General features: G+C 37.2%; 1 protein-coding gene across 6 annotated transcripts in view; it reads left to right on the top strand.

Annotated features, from left to right (window-relative positions):
- The window catches only part of SLC7A2 (solute carrier family 7 member 2), a 66,948-nt gene that overhangs the window by 20,223 nt on the left and 25,871 nt on the right, over window positions 1-20,854 (top strand). Inside the window, exon 1 of one of the 6 annotated variants that reach the window (XM_009922400.2) lies at window positions 19,144-19,274. The exons of the other annotated variants lie outside the window; for them this stretch is intronic. The gene's annotated coding sequence lies outside the window, so the exon portion shown is untranslated. Of the gene's footprint in view, window positions 1-19,143; window positions 19,275-20,854 lie in introns of those variants that run through there. 6 annotated transcript variants of the gene reach the window in all.

The raw sequence follows: 20,854 nt of genomic DNA, 5'->3' as shown, positions 1-20,854 counted from the left end.
ACTATGTACTAAAAGGCATACCCTAAGCCCTTTGAACCAGGTGGACAGTTACCAGTATGAAATTTATATGAAAAGGGAAGTGGGAGAAGTCTACTTAGTATTGATTCAGATAAATGAGCCCCAGAATTCAGCAGTACCTCCTACCTGAATTCGAAGTTCATGTATTAAGACCATCTCAGCACACAGTGGGGATGAGCTTTCGTAACAGTCTCCTCCGGAAACTGAGAACACAGCTGTGGAAACTGAAGACTGAAGTAAGTAAATAAACCCCTCCTATACAAATGTAGCTTCTGTAGGTTGCTGTCCTTGTCTTTCTCAGCTGCTTTTTCCTACAGTTCACACTGAAATAAGAGTATTCACACTGAAATAAAGGCATGCTGAAATAGAACTTGGAAAGGATTTTCTTAGAAGTAAAGCAGAACTAATAGTGTCTATATTATTTCTGTAGAAGCCTCATTATACTTTTTGAATTTCAGATCAAGTAACTTGGAGTCAGAGGTTCATTTGGCATTCCCATCAGACAGGGAATGCCACAGGGTGCAGGGTGTGGTGTCAGTATTCATTCAGTTCATTACACAGAACTTGGAATGGAATAAGACTTAAAGTAACTTTTATAACCAGTATTCTCTAAATATCTCTATTTCCCTAACATGTACCAGTAATGCTCCAAACTGAACAACTGACCTGTCCAAGTTTACTCAAAATGGATTTGTCTTTTGCAGGTGTTTCTGCCAGTGAAAGGATCAGATTTGACACATTATTATGAGTCACCCACCATCAACACTGCTGCAGTGTTACATTCTAGACTTTAATCTTGCCATTCAGACTGTTGTGGCATTTACAGGTTCTTAGCTTGCCTGACAGCTCTGCATTGCTTGAGAATAAACTTGTCCTTACTCAGAGTTGTGATTGCACCAAAAAGGAGTTATATTTTAAGTCCGACATTTGACAAATGTTGCAGCTAGCATGGCCACCGAAAGAAGCAATGCCAGTTGCCTAAAGCAGTTTATCCTTCTCCATATATACCCTGCAGTAATGCTGGTAAAAGAACTTGTGCAGCTCTGTAGTGAATTGTATCAGAAAACTAATCCAGGTCAAAATTGACTGTTTGTACCTACTCAGTATTACTGTGGCTCCATTCCCTGTTTTAATTAACTTTGCAGCCACAGAAATGTTTATGTTGGTGCAAGGGAAGAAAGCAGGAGCAAGCATCCAGTCAGGGTACACCACTTATTTTGGTGGAAATGCCAGCTTGAGGTGTTAGTTCAAATTATGCTGTAACTGCTGATGAAGCAGTGGGAGCACAAAGCTTAGCTGTCTGGTGAGCACCTTTGCATTCAGGTGGGTTGGCAGACCAGACTGCAGCCTTCACAGTTGAGGATTCACTGTTATCTGTATGCAGTGGCAGTGTCTACTTCAGCAACTGGTGCAGCTCTGCAGGAATGAAGCTGTAGAGGAAAACTTCTGGTGCTGTAGATTCACTGTCTGCACCACTTATGTTTTGGTATGTGTGGGAGAACTGGGAGGACTTCAACTTAGCTTTTGTCTGGTCCCACAGAATGAATTTCCATTACCAGTTAGAGTGTATTAGGTGCTGTTCTGGAGCAAATATTCAAATTTCTTTTCATCCAAAAGGATGGTTCAGGATTGCTCCATGGAGTGAACAAAAGCACAGTGAATGGTCAGGATGAGAGAATAGCTTTGAAAATATGCATCTGATCTGAACAAAAATGCCAATGTAAACATACCAAGGGTGACTTGGCTCTGCCTATACATGCTGCAGTCAGATCGTTGCACTGGCTGTGGTATCAATGGGGTTTCACTTATTGTACATAACTCTCTCATTCTTTCCGATTCCATTTCAAAACTTGTTTAGGTAACAGTTCTGCAGCTAGTCCTGAACCAAGCATGTCCCACTGTTGGTCTCCAAGCTCTGAGACTGATGCATTCACTCTGTGTTGGTGGTAACAGTCGGAAAGAGAGATAAGATTCTAGCATAATTTCATGACCTATCTCAATCTACCTTAGCAGTCGTCTGTGAAAATTGAGCTAAGTATGACATCATGAAGTCTAAGTCAAATAAAAACTCTTTTACTGGGCTGTTCCTGGTGTACACATGTGCTCTCATGAAATTTAGTACCCAAAGAGGGGGATTTCTTATTCCAGACTGACTGTGGATCTTCAGCTGATGGCGCTTTGCCAAAAAGAGGGAAATGTAAAGACAGTGCTTGAAAGAGTTGCACTTGCTGTGTACTGGAAAATATTGAATCTGCATAACCTAAGAAGCACCAAGGAGAGAAACCGGGATGTAAGCATTTAGACAGGAAACAATCCTATTGGATTCCACTTGGGCAAACGGTTGACTATTGAAAAAGTAATTCTGCAGGAAGCAGCCAGCCAAGGTTGAATTGCGAGGTGAAAAAAAACAATTTCTGGCCTGAATCGACTGAACTGTGTTTGAAAGATGAACTTTGCAAACTGTTTCCATTCTTGTTTGAAGGTATTAGCAGCAATGGCTACACTGGAGCTTCTTGTTGTTTTGACAAAGTCAGGAAAATTGCACATTAGCAGGAAGACAGATGAACCCACCATCCCATACATTACACTTGTATTTAGTTGTTTTACCTCTGCTTTTCTCATACTATTGATTTTTCTTAGATTAAGCTCTTGGACAGGCCTTGGTTCTGAGCTGGGTGTTACTGCAGTATGAATAATTGCAGAGATATTTTTTTATCTTAGCACAGCTGAGAAGTTTTTTGTTTCACTAACTAGGACTCAAAGGGTATTTATAGAAAGAATTTTGCCATGTGGCTACAATCTGTAGTAAATTCAAGTGCTTTTATAACAAAGCACTTAATTTTGAAGGGATTTCAGTCTTTTTGATTATACATAACTGTTTGAATTTCTGGATCAAGGATAAAGAATTAAGTATTTTCTTTTTTCTTTTTTAAAGAAATAAATGCTGACTCTTCCTTCCCCTCCTGTTCTGGAGCTAAAACAGCTTGGCTGCAGTGTTTGAACATGGTTCCAGTTAAACCAGTTTTGGAACAGAGTTTGGCAGGCCGGAACGGAGTAAGGCCAAAGTATGTTAGAGCTAAGTTTTAAAACCTAATTTTAAGCTAAAATTGTAGCCGTAGTGAGAGACAGTGATGTAGAACTCAAATACAATATTTGTCTCTTCCCTCATTTCCTTTTTTCTTCTTTCTCCATCCAGTTAGTCAAACTGTGCTAGGCTGCTAGAAACTGTACTCAAACTTCTCATGAATCTTACAGCTCTTCTGTCAGTGTGGATAAGAAATTACATAGTCAACTAGTTCTTTAAGAACTAGCTTTTTTTTTAATCATATTATGATCAGGTAAAATTTCACCTACCTTAAAAATTGTGTGGAGCCTATAGCACTGCAGATAACCAATCTTTATCTTTGCTGTGTCATTTCTTGCAAAATAGTTGAATCAAAGGCTGTTTCCATCTCCCTTGAACCTTCCAGTGTTGTACAAACACAGTTACTTTCAGCTGCTGTAGTTTATCTGTTGTTGACTTTAGAAGTATAATTTGCAATATGAAAGGATGACTGCAGGATATTATTTTTAAAGTTTGTATAAAATGATTGTGCATCTTTTTTTCCCACAGTGAAAATGTCTAGACTTTTCTGAACCTTTGTAAAGCTGTTATCCAGACAAATTAGTTCCATGAATTTGAGCCACATCAGCCTCAAGAATTATCCAAATAAATGGGGTCACCAAGTCATTTTACTCTTAGCTATAACACAAACCACTGCTCATAAGCTGAAAAGCTGACAGATATGAAAAGAAAATTGCTCGTCAGCTACAGCCCAACATTTTCTTTTTTTTTTTTTTTTTAAACAGGAAGATTTTCAGTTCATCTGAGTGCTAAATATATTTCCCAACAGAGTGGGCATTCTGTTGCATAATAATTTGGGCTGTTTCTGGACATTGGTAAGTTGTATTAAGCATAGATGTCATGAGGAATAATTTGTGGCTAATGTCTAATGCCAAGCCTAAGAGTCCATGTAATACCCAGTTATATTTATAGGGAGATGTTAAATTCATTTGGGGGGAGGGGGAAATGTCATACTCCAAAGTGTCAGTAGCTTCTCTTTGATCTTTTATACTGTTTCAGAATTCATACCAATGCCAAAAATTAACTCCTCCATATCCATGGCTTCTCATCTGGTTTTGATTGCGCTTTCCAAATAGCCTTTTATCCAGCATGTGCTTGTTACTTGTGCTTTCTTTGTGTGCCATATACTTGGTTTGATAAACTTTGAACAAAGAAATCTTCTGAACACTACTTGTGTTCACTTGGAGTCCATCTCCTTTCTTTTACACAAGCTTCTCCAAATGTGCTTTGTTTTAGTTCCAGGCGGTTAAGACTGTGAACATTATTTTGTTTATTCTTTTGTCCTTTGTGGAAGAAAGGGGAGGAAAAAAAAAAAGTAGTATGAATAAATTGAGCTAAGCTAAGTTTAGGAAGAGCCAAACTCATGGTTTTAACAATTTTCCCAGCTGAATGATACTTCCACACTCTGTTTATGTTTTCTTTGAAGAGAACCTGTTAGCAGAACACAACTTTAATCACATGAAATAGCTTTCTATGGGGTTTGTTTTTTTCAGAGTCTGCATTATAGAGCTTTAGGAACAGGTAGAATGAAAGGCAATATAAAATTACTTTAACTTTTGAAGCAGTCATGGCATTGTCATCACATCACTGATCCCAGTGTGTATTTTATGGTGATAGGCATGAAATAGTAGAGTAGCTGTGTCTGCTTTTTCAGAGGGATTTTCTGCCTGTTTGGATGATTTATGTCTAGGTCATGACGAAATTTCTAATGTCACACACTCACATAGCTATCACAGCAGAGAGCAAAGTTATCCTTAAAAAATAAATAATGGGTCTTTATTCTGAAGAAATAGCTGGTTTTGATCTGTTTGATCTCTGGGCTTAGTAGCTCTTCTGCATTTTTCTCCTTTTCTCATGTTTTGGCTTAATAACTATCACCAGTTTCATATGAAACGTTGCAGTCCACTGATGTCCTTCAAGACTAAACCCATTTTTTCTGCTCTGGACAATTCATCCATTTGCTGTTGCCTGCCCTAAACATCCTTTTAGAAGTATTCCTGGCTGTTGCACAGTTGTCTGCAGTTTGTGGTGGGTTTTGTAACTCCCATCAGAAAAACCCTCTTTTTAAGGTCAGTTTTGAAGATAATGAATCAGTTCTAATGCTTTGGAGATTTCTTTTCCCCCCCTTTATTACTGTAGGGAATTTCAGAGTAAGTAAAATATGTTCAGCTGTAGCCATGTGAAGTCTTAGCCTTCCTGCTTAGAACATTAACTAGCTAAATTTGACACATAGAATAAGTTGCCTTGAAAATTTCAGAAGGAATACTTATTTATGTTGTATGGCTAGAAGAACACTTTTCTTTTTCAGAGTTTGACTCTCAGGGTTTTCAAAGATTTCTCTCATCATCATGTCAACAAGGAACCGTATTCTGTCACCATCCAGTTCATCTTTAAGGATAATCAGAGTAAGTTAGGATGACTACTAGCACTACTGGAGAGTTACACACAAGGAGGTAGAACTACCACCATTTGGGGGTAAAGTAAATGCAAATGTTTTTGTACTCAGCAGGCAGTCTTCTATGGCAGGTTTCATTGGTTTTGTCTTCTATTTTAAAGTTTTGTACCTGCAGAGTTTGGAAATAGAGAGGAGGTTAGCCTTTAGGGAAATCCCTGCCTAAATCAGAAGATGCCAATTAATTCCAGGTGGGTCATATAGCATATCTTCAAGGTTGATTTTTACCTTTTGTTCTAGCAGGAAATTCTGCTGTGCATATAATCATAGATTTTTAAAACTATATTTGGCTAGCACCATAGAAAACATGTCTAATTTGTGCACCACTGAAACTTTGCTAGTAAGTACAGAGTGACTCTTAATCCAGAAAGTCCTAAGGAGCTTTTTACCCTTCATATCCTTTTAACAAGACCCAGACTTCCTGCCGTGGATTTCCAAACTTCCATGCTATTTTGTTACTTTAATTAGAGTAGTTATTTGTATTTTAAGTATATGAGATTGATAGCATTTGAGAAGGATATTTTTTCAAAGCTGTTTATCACCTCAGACCCAATAACCTGAAAAAAATCATGTTGTTATTAATTGATAAAACATGGACTAGTAATTGCTGCATTTTTCTCCTCTTTTTTTTCCTCTCTTTACCAAGATACAGATAGATAATGTTTTAGGTAGTTCAACACCAGGCATTAAACTCTGGATTCTTTGTTTGAGAAGGCTATATGAATTTTGTGAAACTGGAGGTATTTAGGCGCTTTGACCTATCATTTCTAGACTTCAGTGGAGAAATGCTGAAGTACAACAGTGATTTTCCTTCTGTTATCGTTGAAGTGTTTCTCAATTGTTTTTCTTTTGATCTTTAAAATTCTGTTAGATTTTTTTTGAACCAAGACACCTTTGTGTGATAAGACACCTTCTTATCATAAAACCAGAAGTAATTTAAAATGTTTTAAAGAACACTTTCATAGTGGAGCAAATACTATATCTCAGTAGTTTCCTATCTGATGAATTGCTCTACTTTCATTCATCTAGTACAGTGCTCTAGGTTAAAATAAAAAACAACAAAAAAACTCTTTAAAATTTCTTCTGAGGTGAGTTTTATTTTTGAAATGAATACTTACAATTGATCATTTAAATATAATGTGTTATGTGATGGCTTTTGATATTCCAATCTACTGAGGAAAATGTTAACATTTTAAAATTGCTTTACTCAAGCAAATTTTCAAATTTATTAAGATGCTCATGGGATTGTTTTAACCTCTACTGAAGCAGATGGAACTCTCTACTACTTTTTTGAAGAACACTCATCTCATCAGACCACCTTTCTCTTCTGGATTTCTCACAAAATCAGCACAATTGCAGTTAAACAGGGCAGTCAATAATGATGCGTCCCCTGGCATCTCTAAGTACCTGTCGAAAATCACATATTGCAAAAATACAGTGACATTTGTCTGGGTCTCATATTACTCACAATGCATCCCATTCACTTTTCATGTTACAAGATGGACTCTGGCGCCAACTGATAATGTGTTTGAAAGTTACTATTGGCATGTGATACTGTTTGCACACTAATTCTGAAAAACAAGCTTAATATTTAGATGGATATGCATAATATTTCAGTGCTAGAAGAGCTATGTTTTCATGAGAGGCTATAGTTAAAGGGAAGGATATTTGGATAAAAAGACATCCAGGCCACTCTAGTGGGTCCATAAAAGGTTTTAAGATGAAACTCTGTTCTTTGCATATGATAATTTAAGAAGGCAGAAAAGAAAGAAAATTTTAACTTAGTATATATGTGAAACGTGAAAAAAAGGTCAAGATTAAAGGGAAATGAAAGTAGCTGGAAGCTATGGGAGTTTGAGCACAAGGAACATTTCGTTCTGCTTTAGCCCGTTCAGCTGCTGGAAACTGGCATTCTGCATGAGAAATGCATGTGCGCTGCTCGCTGCATTTCTAGGGACAGGAATAAAGGACCAGTAGTTTGACAACTGTATGCCAAAGTGGTATTTTCTGAAGGCCAGCAAAGCAACACGTAGGTGAAAAAAGATCGTAGCCAAGATACACTTGCTGACAAGCTGATTATCATTTAAACTAGCTAAGATTTTTTTTTAGATTAGGCATGCAGGATTTTACACCATTTGTCTTAATTTTATGTAACAAAATTCATTATATGAGTATCTGTTGCTAGTGTAGAAGAATTAAAGCTTCATGTTTTAATAGTGTTTCTATGAGGAATGTGTAATTACTCTTTGTGCCAAAATTTTCTTGCATTATGAAGACATATATCATTTACAAATGGTACTAACCTATTAATCAGAGTCAATAAAAATCAGTAAGTTGGTGAAATATTCCATCTAGTACTAGTAAGGGAAGTGATGGCATTTCAGAATTAGAAGTCATTTCTATGCCATTTTGCCACTCAATATTTTACAAAAAAGGGGCTGTGTGTATTCTACTTACTCTCTTAAACAAGAAGGTATCAGATATCAGAAGCCTTTTTCAAGCATTTGGTAAAATGAGATATCTTTCCTCCCTGTAATTTCCCATGAGTTTACCCCGGAACACTGCATTTCAACTAGCAACCTGTTTTCTGGGTTTGGCCCTTGAGATAGTGAATCTGTCCTGGCCATCTTTTTCTCCTGGGACAAGTAATGAATTGTTTGTGGCCAGATCCTGCCTCCGCACAGGCAGGCAGCTGGAACTCAAGTTGCCATTGCCTCTAGAGCTCATGAGAAAGTGAGGGAGGAGGACTGTTTTATTCTAAAATTGTGATCCAGCCGTAATAACAATGAAGGCTGGGCCACCCAGAAATAAGCTAACATTTTGCATAGGAGGCACTGAGAAGCAATCCAAGAAATACTGTAATTTGCACTCACACATACACAAACCCGCATACACACACAATGTGTGGAAGGATATCTCTTTGGTGATAACTAGTCTAGTTATTTGCAGTGTCTGGACTTTTGCGGGCCTGGCTTGTGCATTTGGGGTGGGTTTTTTTAAGCAAATAGAATTGGCTGTATTAGGATCTAGTGTTTTATAGGATTTTCTCCACAACTTATTCACGGCATGGCTGGAGACGAGGCTAATTTTTGTATAGATTTAGAAAAAGCAGTTGATTTAGGAACAGTTATGGGGAGAAGTATCTTGTTTCACTGAAATAAGTGGATGATAAAAAAGAAGAAAGACCTGAACATGTAGTTGAAGAGCAAATATGATATAATTTGGTAACTCAATGTGCTTGATGTTCTGTGTTGCTAATGTTCAAAACATATCAGAGGATGATGTTTGAGAGAATTCATAATTACCTGTGTGACACACCCTGACCTTCTCAGTCAGAAGTTGGTCATGCCATTCAGGATCATTGGATGTGGCAAGGGAAGAAAATTACTAAGGGGAGGAAGTGGTATAAAATGTTTATTGAGATGTTCTGTATTCACTGAAAATAGAATAAAAAGTTATAAATTTATGGAGCTTTCTGTTGCCACAACAGAGTGAAACTGGAAAACTGGATTTCACCTGATCTTCATGTGGGGGAAGTGATGGGCTGTCCCAATAACTTTCCAGTTGCTATGGGATCCAAATTATCCTGAAAACACATTTGTGAGTAATTTATTATAACTAGTGCATTGGTTGGTACTGCAAGTATTTTACTGCAAGCAAAGTTTATGTGGTTTGTTCCTCTGTGCCATTTGGTAGCCAGTGAAGTAGCTTCATAGGTACAATAAATGCAATTTAATGCTCAAATGACTTTTGATTTTTACAAGCAGAACAGCCTCCTGGAAAAACTGCTGAACTGCTAAGCTGCTAGCTTTTCCAATACCTTCCAGACAATTTATATTGAAGATTAAGTTGGAAGTAAAGAACCATCATGCTGTCTGGCTGGGAGTACAGATACACACGTGCACACACACAAGTTGGGTTTTGTCTGGGATGCTCGTATTATTCCATATGTCATTTCTTATTTTCAGAATATTCATCACTTTATGAACCTATGCTTGTGCTGTCTTACATGTTTTTATATACTCTGCAGAAATGACTCTCCTGCTATTGCTAAACTCGTTCTGGATTTATACCAAGAGATACCTGGTTTCTTCGAGCAGACTTGCCAATGTTTCAAGCTTTATGCATTAAGACAGATCTGCACAGATCTGCGAAGCAGTAGCCTTTGTCATGGTTAGGCAACTGTCATGCATAACTGTGATTTGATGAAGATAGAAAAGAATACTTCTTTCTTAAGAGACGTTCACAAAGGGTTTTCTATGTGTCTTCAGAAGATGCTGAACAGAGCCTTGCTATCTGCAGTGCTCTATTGCATGACAAAATGGAGCACTTCAGCCCATGCAATTGTAAGCTCTCTGGAAAGCTGCAGCACATGGTTAGGCTAACATAGGGTCACTTCCCATAGCTGTTGCTCAGCCACTTGGAAATCTGTGATTAAGATCCCAATGTGTAACTAGCGAGGTCAGTGTTGGGTTTTGCTGTGTTTGGAAGTCTTGGTCATGTTTTACCCATGAGATGTTACACGCAGTCAAGCTGTTTATTGACTTGCTTAAAAAATACTGAGACAATTAAAAAGCTTTTCAGAAAATTACCCAGTTGTATGTTATAATGTTCTTCAAGCACTGTTCCTGATGCATTATATGCAGTGATGCTATTTGAAGCCCAAAATGAAAAGGGAACTCTCTGGCATTAGTTGCCTCAATTATAAATAATGTTAGATGTTAGGATTTATATGATCTTGACATGGATAGTGCGTATTCAGAATGTCTGGCTGGAGTGTCTACATTTAATGTCAAAGGGTAATGCTGTGTAACAGGGTTGCTATAGTGACTTTGCAGTGACTTATTTTGGGGATTTCATATTTGAAGGAAGTGGCATTTGATTTTGCAGGGTGCAGAAAGTACTCCTAAGGAATGGGGGGGTGCTCTTAACACCACTAACTTCAGAACACGGAATGCTGTTTAATGCTTCTGGGATTAAGGCTTGCAGATGAAGCTTATTTACACTGTGTGAAATAACTATTGCTGTTTATGTTGTTTTGTATTGTTCTGATATATAAGCCAAAAATAAATCAGTGCACTTAGTGCACTGGTTCTGTCTGGTGTGAGTGATGTCTGCCAGTGGTGTTGGGCACATCACAGTTCCGTTTTCACACAGAATGGAAGCAAAATACTTCTCTGATTTAATATTTAAAGTCCAGTACATATCCAGTGATGGATCCTACTTTAAATACTTTGCCATTATTTCAGAGCAATATTTGGTTGCAAAGGAGATTCGTCAAAACCTGTATGTAAGAATCTCTTAAATCAATTCTTACTGCCTTTGACTTAAGATAAATGAAATATGGAATATAAACAATATGTGAATCTAGTTCTTGGATTTCTGTAAGCAAGGGAAAGCAAACTTGGCTTTTAAAAACTGTTATGATTGGCAGATAATTAATACGTACTTAATTTTAGATATTCCATGCTGAGAAAGTTGTGGCACCTTGATTAGATGACCTAGTTCTTTTTTTTTCTGTAATGCCTTTAAGATGGCGTCTTTTCCATGTGCCGTTAAAATTCATATAGAAACAAGTAAGATGTGTAGTAGGAATTCCTTCCCTTCCCTTGCTCCATGATACTTTTGTAAGCAAAGATACTTCCAGTATCATCCATGATTTCTTTTAGTCTTAAATTAGATACATTCATCCTTTCTCTCTCCTCTAGTCTCTGTTCTTTCTTCCTTGACCCCCATAAAAAAGGGGGAAAAGTCCACTTTTTTATATAAAATTGAGTTATTTTAAACAATTTTCAATAAATTGATACAGAAAACTAATTGCTCCGTTTTTTTAAACAAAAAGACCCACTGGAGCCCATTAGTGTATGGTACATTGGTCAAATGAGCTGAGAGGTGCTGTGACCTAGGGATGGGACTGGGCAACCTCAGGGGACCAGGAACCCCTGAAGCTGATACCACTTCTGCCATCAAACCAGCCAGCTAAGCCTGGGAAGGGAGGAAAAAAATGAGGTGAATCATTAGTTCTTTGCTTAATTTTCATTCTTGCACCATGAAATTAGGCTACTTTTTGGCCTGTTGAGCTGTTCCCTTTGTGGCTCCCCTGTGGAAGCACACAGGACCACAGAGCCAAAGACATTAAAAAAATATGTAGACTTTATGGAAATTTTAGAAGCCATCTCAGGAGTTTAGGCATGTGAAAGGGCTCTCATGATTTCTCCTTCAAAATCAGTGCCTCAGTCCCTTTTAGAGAATCATCAGCTTTTGTGCAGAGCAATACAATTTTCAGCAGTGGAAGGGTTGGGATTTAATTTTTATCCTGAAGTCATTGCTCGTATCTTCCTATTAGCACAGAAAAAAAAATATTCCGTGATTGTATTTGTAAATACTTCTCTACTAGTTTGTCAGGGGGTTATTTTTTTTACTTGGTCTGGTTTTGAAGAGGACAGAATAGATGGAATTGATCTGATGTTAGCTTGTAGGAGGCTTTTGCTTATGTCTTACACAAGAGGCTGTCATGGAAACTTAGTAACCATGGGGTGAGAGGTAAAGCCCTGTTACTGATTAAAAACAGCCTAAAAAAGAGTAAATAAAAACAGCAACCTTCATATTATTTTTGCAGGCATTTTCTGGCATGGAAAATGATTCTTAATGACACACCTCAGGAAGGAAGTAGAAATGGAGTTAATAGAAATTTTCTGAACAAAATTGGTTTTAATAGGAAAGCTGAATGTTTATTAAAGATGGTAACTGGAAAGATTTCTCTTTTTTTGATACAGGAAAAAAGAACACTTTTAGCCTTTCCAACTGAAAGATTTTTAAAGACAAACAAAACCAAAAAAATCAAACACCCTCACAAATATTCCTGCAACAATAAAAAATCCAAGTAAACTGAGAAAGGAGATTATTTGGCTGGTGGTAAAAGAGTAAGTTGAAGCATGACAGTCCTATATTATAGGACTGGAAAATAAATTTTCAGTTGGTCAATTCAGGCAATGAAGAAAGTGATAACTAGAACAAGGCAACCTTAAAAAACTATAAAGAAAACACATCCAAAACAACTAAAAAAGTACTATCTTTGTAAATAATGATATAACTTTTAATAATAAATAACTCAGAGCCCCATTATTTGGGTAAAAAGCTTGGTAAGTTGTTTTATTTAAAGGTTTTGAGATTTAAGTACTATTGTAAAATGTCAGTTGTATTTACATAGGCTAGGATAATTGCTATGAAATGTGTCTAATTACCTACCTAAGTTGCCATTAGAAGAAAAAATATATGTTCAGTATTATGTTATCACACATCTGGCTCAAACATGGACTGTTGTCAGAAGTGGAATACTTTTTTTAAAGTTTGCTTTAGTTTGAAATGTTGTGAGTTCCATCAGCCTTATGGAAAAGCTGAATAAGATGTTATCCAATAGCTTACATCTCAAAAAATGCACAATGTTTTAATAATTTGTTTTCTGGTAGATCTTCCTCCTCACTTTTATTGAAAGACCATTTGTAACTTCATGCCCCTGATGAAGACGTGCGCTCACGCCTCAACTGGCCTGTGGTGCCTTCCTCATACTCCTTCCCAAGCCGCAGTGTGGAGCCGCATCTGATGCTCCTTTCCCAGATCTCTGGGGAGATGCGAGACCACTTCATTTCCATCTTGGCAAGGCATGGCATAGCACTTTATTTTCAATTACAGATCAAGTGTTAGTTTTAACTTTGATTTTCTTGGCTCTTCTTTGTATGCATTACAAAATTTCCTATCTAAATTTCCTATTTATATTTATCCTGTAATCAAGGTGTGGATTTGGGCCAAAAAAATATGTGGATTTTTTTTTCTAGACAGTATGGCATTAAATAGTTACTTTCCTTCTCCAAGGCTTCTCCAAAACTCTGATTTTAGACTTGGGGACAGTACTGTGAGTCAGCACTACAAACATTTTCTTTAGACCCTTGGGAATATTTGGAATTCAACAAATGATAGCTAGTAGCTGCTTGGGACATGCTTAATATTAGGTTAAATGACTCATTCCTGGGTCAAAATAACTAGTAGGACTTTGTGCCAATGTAACCCTTCTTCTTGTTACATATGAAATGCAGGTTTGCAGATTTATTCTTCATGCCTGTATTGGTCTAATAGTGTATGATTATTTTCAGTAGAATGTATTACATTTCTCTTACAGAAGGTCAGGATTTGAGGTATTTTTCTTCCTGAGTACAAAGTGAAAGAGATTTATTAAAGAAAAGTTGAAAGAATTGGTAAGTGGTAATTTTATTTTAATCTGTAGAACATTCTGTAGGAACTAGTTTCACTAATCTGCTTAAACCATGAGAAGCAATCTAAAATAAACATAGTTATATTTTATAAGTAGGAAGCCCTTTAAAAAGTGTTGAATTGTAATTTATTCTCTTCAGAAATGATCCTGTTGTAACATTATACAGATAGCCTACATTACTGTTGAGCTTTATAAAGATTCTTTTTCTCTCTTAAGATGTTTGTGATCATCTTATGTAGATTAGGACATAGATTGCACTAATTTTATTTTTTTGTTGTAATCTGGATTTTTATTCTCAGAACCACTAAAATGCTAATTACTTTATTTATCTTGACATAGAAAAGATTCTTGCTGGCACTTGATGAATCCTTTTATGAATACTAGTACATCTTCTCAAATCTCATCAGAGCTGCACAAACCATACAAACCATGTTGTGGTTCTTTTCTTGTGCATGTCAAAAGTTATGTTTGTTACAGTTGGCTGCAAAGTCCTGACTTCCAAGGCAAAGCAGCACGCACTGTGCAGAGCACCATTGAGGGACTGCAATGGTTCACTAAGGCCCCAGTCCTGCAAACACTTTTGTTCATGTTTAACTTCTGTGTGGTATGAGTAAGTTATATGGGCAAGCACATGGATATGCTTTTGCAAAGTTAGCACCTCTAGTTATGTAAAACTCCACAGCTTTTTGGCCCATAGCTGCGAGACAGTATCTGTGAGACAAGCCAGAGTCAACAGTAGAGCAGCTTTTAATCAGTTTGTCATTTGGGCTTCTGCAGTATTTTGCTTCAGTCTGTGCAAGAGTTTCACAAATTAATGGGGATTTTTTTTTTTTTTTAGTTTAAAATTCCCTGAGCATGAATTTCCGCATAACTCTTTGAAAGTATGTTCATACTCTTTTGACACTATAAAATAAAGTCTTACATTAGCCTTCCATAGGAAAAGAAAATAAATAAAATAGTTTTCTCTTTTAGTTCATTCCCTCTACTGTGGTCAGCTGTTTCATGGCAAGAAGATAATTTCTGATCAACTTCTTTATGGAAAGAATGTGCTGCAAAAGTCCTTGGAGTATCCGAGTCAGAGAAATGTTGGATGAGCCACTTCAGATTAATCCAAGTGTGATGTAGTTGCTAAGAAGCAGAAGTCTCTAAAGCCAGAAACTAAGCTATAAAGTAATGTTGTTGGTCAAAACACAGTTGTATTTGTAACTGGAAACAAACTGTTTGCAATAGCAAAAGTGGACTACACAGAGTGGATGTATCACAGCACCTTTCTGGAGAGAAACAAGAATTTTCTCGGAGATTGCTATTGCAGGTGGCTGCCTCCAGACAGCACTCTTTATGCTCAGTCTTGTCCAAAGCGCCTCAGATCTGGCATCCATCACTGGTACCCCACCAGACCCCATACCTTCATGAACACCTCTCTGCTGTTGCTGTGTCACACACCCTGAGGCACACAACTACACCTTTCAGCTGAATCTACAAAATGCCACTCCGCTGGGTAGCAATATGGTCTTCTTGTAGTTTTGAGTATGCATGACTAAAAACACACACAAAACTGAGTGTCCATAGGGCCTCTGAACCAAACAGTCCATAGTGGTGACATACTGATCTACCCCACGGTGCTGTAGATCTAGGTGGGACAGATGCAAGCTATTTTATTTCACCAGCCAGCGTACTCCCTGCCTCTTGGCCAGGAGCCAGGGACCATTCCAGGTTTATAGCTGCTGTGTGCTCCTGTTCCCAGAATTAAGTTTTAGAAAATCAAACAAACCGCAGCAGCGCAGCTCCTATCTGTCTTTGTAATGATCCATAAATTTACTGGTGTTACCAGGGATGAATTGTTATCACAGCCAGGTGTTAGGTCCGAAGGAACCAGAAAGTGCACTTGCAAGTGACTTTCCAGCCCCATGGATGTCAGTAGAGTTTCTACTGTTAATTTAAAGAATGAGGATGAGATTTTGAACTGATTTATACAGCCCCTGAAGGATTTGAACTTTTAGTGTCTGTAACAAATCTGTACCATAATAAGGTCAAGGTTAGAAATGAAGAGAGGCAGAAAGCAAAGAGGGATCCTGTAAATACTAAATCTGGCTTACTATAATCTTGTTTCTGGCATTTTCCATAAAAGGAAGATCCACTTCTGAAGAGGCAATCCCAGAGGAGCTGGTGCCTCAAAGTTAGAAATGGTACCAAAGAAAGTTTTGGAGATGCTCCGGTTACATGGATGAGTAAATAACTGCTCATTTTCCAGTTTTCAGTGAGATGTACTGGAATTGGATTTTTGCAAATTCTAGAAACCTTATGGTACACTCACTGGATTGTTTTATGTTGTATATTAGATAAAGTAGTTAAATATGGTGACTGCAATATAAGTTATGGCACTTGCAGACAAACTTAAACCAGAGAAATAATGGGCATGGTTATATTTCTGTTCTGTTTGGGGAGTCAATCCATGTAAGATGTAACGATGGTGCTCTGCTGTGAAATAATGAGTGGTGTTTTTTTTCTTCTTAATTGTACAGTGACTAACTTGAAAGAGTGCTAGGGATTGCAGTGGGTAGTGAAAAAAGATCCAGAAAAAAAGGTGACACCCCTAAAATATTTATTGTGCAAAAGTGTGAACAATCCTTGTGGTGTGGTGATTGTGTATTGTTGGGAGAGGAAGGGTTAGCCCATTCTGTCATTACTGTCTACTTCTCCCTGTTTCCTAATTCAAAGTCTTCATTTTGAATCAAATCCTGACCTCTATGATATAATTTGGAATTTTGCTGTTGGCTTCAGTCTGACCAGGTTTGTGTATTTAATATCAAGAATTGTTTGTCTTGCTCTTGTTGTGAGTATAACGTGTCCTGGCTGGCTCTGTGTTAAATCTGCACAGTGCAAAAGGTTTTGAAATGTGTGTACATACAAATGCAAACCATGCATATATAGAAAATGTCCATAAAATATTTTATATGTATTTTATAGATGCTATAGGAAGAAATATGATTGTAGGGAATTAATATGTTTACAGAAATGCAAATTTGAAATTAAACTACTTTCTTAAGCTTGTTCTACCTTATTGGAAATACAGAATTCTAATTCCGCTGTTTAAATTTGGGCACATGCCCCTGTTACAACCACATCTATATGGCCTGTATAGTCTTCAGTTTTATGACCATATTTAGAAAGTAGTTGACAGTAGCTGTCAAGGTTTGCTTTTTTGTTTGTTTTTTTGGGGGGGCGGGGGGTTGATTTTGTTTTGTTGGTTTTGGTTGGGTTTTTTTTTTTTTCTTTGACCTGCTGAACTTTCTTTTATTAATAATAAAGCCACTTCAGAATTATTTACATATGGCGATACCCCAGAAAGTAGTTCCAGCTCCAGGAGTGACAGAAATGAATAGATCAGCCCAGTACAGTGCATCATCATTAACCTGGAAGGAGTCTACCGGAAAGCGATTGAAGTAGAACACCAATGCCAGGCTAGCCTCACACTCAGCTTTTCTGTGGGGGTATCCTGCCCTTATACTGTGGGAAGGTATGCCTGAGGAAGGATAACTCTTAGAAGTCAAGTAGAAATGGAGTCTCTGTATTCAGCAGATTATGAAGCAATTACATCTTCTACTTTTTTTTTTAAAGTGGAAGGGATGTTTTCCATGATTAAGCAATAAATCCCTTAATTTATGCATTAACAACAATTCCTAGTGGATCTATGTGGTTGGAAATGATTCAGAACTGGTCTTGAGGATGTCAACTAAAATCCACACGAATAATTGTCAAGTCATTCATAGACTTGCTAGAGATAGATGGTTTGGAAAAAAAATGCCTAGATATTGTCATGGTTGAGAGCGGTGCTCCTTAAAAGTAATCTCCATATATTTCCACACAAGAAACCTAACCTGTTTAGCAGCTTGCACCTCTAGCATAGCTTCTTGTTTCTGTCTTTTGACCAGGTATTAACTGTGAAAGAGAGAAAGTTTGTATTTAACAACCATGAGGTCAGCACGAGGGGAAGAACGAGTATTGTTATCATTAGAGCTTCAATGAACAAGATCTTTTCTCTTCACACCTTTTTGCACTTTAAGAAAAAAACAGCCTTGGAGAATGTAAGAAATGACATCTGGACTCCTGGTCTTGAAATATGGCCCACCCCTGTGGAGCACACTCTTCTTGGAGGCATTTCTCCTTGGATCCGGGAGAGCTGAGGGAAGGTTGTGTTTGTAGTTTGTGCATGGCTGCAGGAAGCAGGACTTTTCATGAGGGAAGGAAGAGGAGCCTTCTGTGCTCCTGCAGCACTGGCAGATTTTAGACTTGGGGAAAACTAAAAGCTGAGAGCAAGTTGCAGGGGGCTGCCACACTACATGTGTTTTCCTCCATATTGTCTTAGGAAAGACTTTTTAATGATGAGAAGCATAGGGCTTTTCTCTGCAAGGCTCGTATTTTCAGTGTTCTCTGAACAAAAAGAGAGATATTTAAACACAAGTGTTTTAAGGGAAACAATATGCTGTGAATAATATTGACTGGAAATGCTACTACATGTTTGGGATGGGGTTGTCTGCCATTGGAAGTAATGAAAAATACAGCTGTACATTATCCATTGAGGTTTGGTTTATTCTGGAAGCTAATTTTTAAGAAACTAAGGGTTAGTTATTGGTTGTGTCACAGGAATATTTGAACTGTTCTAATTCCAGTCTTCAGCATTCTTACATTTCAAGCCACATAAAGGAGAACAGGTATATGCTGCATCTTCCCCAGTTCAAGAGAATGGGCTCTATCTAACCAGACTCTGTAAATGTACTGTCTTCTGTGTTGTTTCTAGCCACAGCAATACTTTTCAAATTATTTATATTCTTCTGAAATTTACTTAGCCAAAGCAGTTTTCATGCTACGCTATTGCATTCAGGTTTCAAAGCATTAAAAAGTATCCTTAAATATTCTTCAAAGCCAGTTTATTTTTTACAAGGGCAGTGGGATAACTTCATTTTCGCAGTGGGAGACCAAGTTTGACATCCACATTTTTGCTTTTCCTTCAGGATATGTAAAAGGAGTCCATGGGGGATGTGCGGTGGGTACCCTCACTACAGTGTGCGTTTTGTACGCAAGCACATAGGTGTGTTTAAATGTAGAAAATGCTATTCCAGTTGGATTTTGTGTTGTGAAGACAGTGGATACGATTTATCTGGACAGCAGCAAGAGTCTCCCCCCCTGCCTTGGCTGGGCAAATAACTGGCCGGCTAGCAGCCCTCCAATCACTGGGCTGCTGAGCCTCCACCCCCTCAGCACTGAGAGCTTTCACACCACCTACAGCTGGCTTTTAAAGCAAATATTTTAATAAAATCACTTTCAGTCATTACTCTTCCATTAAGACGGCAGAAGTTTGGGACTGGGTAAGAGGACCAGAAGTCTGCCCAGCAGAAGTTGCTCTGAATCAGGTTTGTAATGAAGTTTACTGCTGAAAGAGGCAACCCGAAAGCAGCGTAGCTTATTTTAGGAAACTTTGCCTTTAACATATGTGCTTTTTGAGTAGCAAGAGCTGTGGTATGTGGTATTACATTTAGTTTATATTACAGCATTATTGTGTCTCTGACAAAGTGCAAATTACAGTGTTAATATATAGAAGATGCAATTTATGTTTTCCTTCCCAGACTGCTGGAAGGTGTTTCAGCTTTTGGATGATAAAGCTTTCCTTTTCTGTTTTATACATATTAGACTTCTGTTACAGGTGCTGCTTTCCAATTTTAGGGCTTTAAGTATTATTTAAGTACACTACTTAAAATATTATGAGGCATTAGGAGTTTTGTGAAAGTCTTGGGCACAACATCAACTTTTAGGACACTTGCAGTAAAATCATGTATTGTCTGTGCATGTGTGTACACACAGGAAAATCATAGACTATACCTCATTTTGCTTCATCTCTGAATTCTTTTACTTTCATATATTATTGCACTAGATCTAATCAATGCAATACTGCAATTTTGAATAAGGTTAAATGTACTTAAGAGCAAACAGAAATTTTCTCATAAATTCTACAGATGGAAAATATAAAATATAAACTTTTACAGTTTTTTTCAGGAAAATGAGGCTGAAGAAAGACTCTAAATTAATCTGTATCTAATCATTATATTTTTATATTTTCCCCTTTTCAATATGTTACAGACTTATTGAAGTATTTTCTCCATAATTGGTATGCTGTTTAAAATGTTAAACTACCACACCTAAAATTTGTAGTATATTACAGTACATAATATTAGACGAACAAAATAGTTTATAAGTAAAATATCTTTAAGTTACTTTTGCTTCAGGAATCTTTAAACATACATCTCAATAACAGTATTAAAACTTTCAGAGGTTTTATATTGCATTATAACAGTTGCTTTCCATATGAGATTTATATCTTTTGTATTAGAGCTTTTAACAGAAAATTTTGTAGGAAAAGCTGAATGGCAACTGCAGTAAAACTTTGGGTTTTCCCACCTGTAGGCTGGGTTTGATGTGTACTAAGTTATTACACGTAATTAAATTAAAATGTTATTTTAATGAAAGAGTGTGGCAATACATGATATAAGTTACTTCTTTGCTCCAATACCCACCTATTGTTTGTCTTTTGTTTTGGGGTAGGAGGTTGTTAGATCATTTTTACATGGAAAATACTTTGCAAAAATGGTAGATTTTACATGACTGTGAAGCAGTCAAAGCAATTTTAAAGATGAATACAAACTTTGCAGATGGAGACTTTGTCCCTTGCATTGTGTTTGTAGTTACAAGTTTTTTGACACCAAACTTTTCCTGCTAGAAGAGGGCTAATAATGGACAACCATTAAATGTTGCTGATATCTATCTGAATGGAAATGCTGGTATGAATGATAAAGCTGAACTCATCATTCAGATGTGTGGTGGTCAAGCAGTAAATTGTCCAGTTTACAACTGGCCAGGAAAGACTGAAATTAAGAAGGGTCTATCAGCAGCTACTGTAGAGAAAAAAGCCCCAAGACAATAAAGAACAAAAGGGATT

This window comes from Haliaeetus albicilla, chromosome 1 (assembly GCF_947461875.1).
Source record: "Haliaeetus albicilla chromosome 1, bHalAlb1.1, whole genome shotgun sequence".
NCBI lineage: Eukaryota > Metazoa > Chordata > Aves > Accipitriformes > Accipitridae > Haliaeetus > Haliaeetus albicilla.
This window is presented reverse-complemented; position numbering and strand designations above follow the sequence as displayed.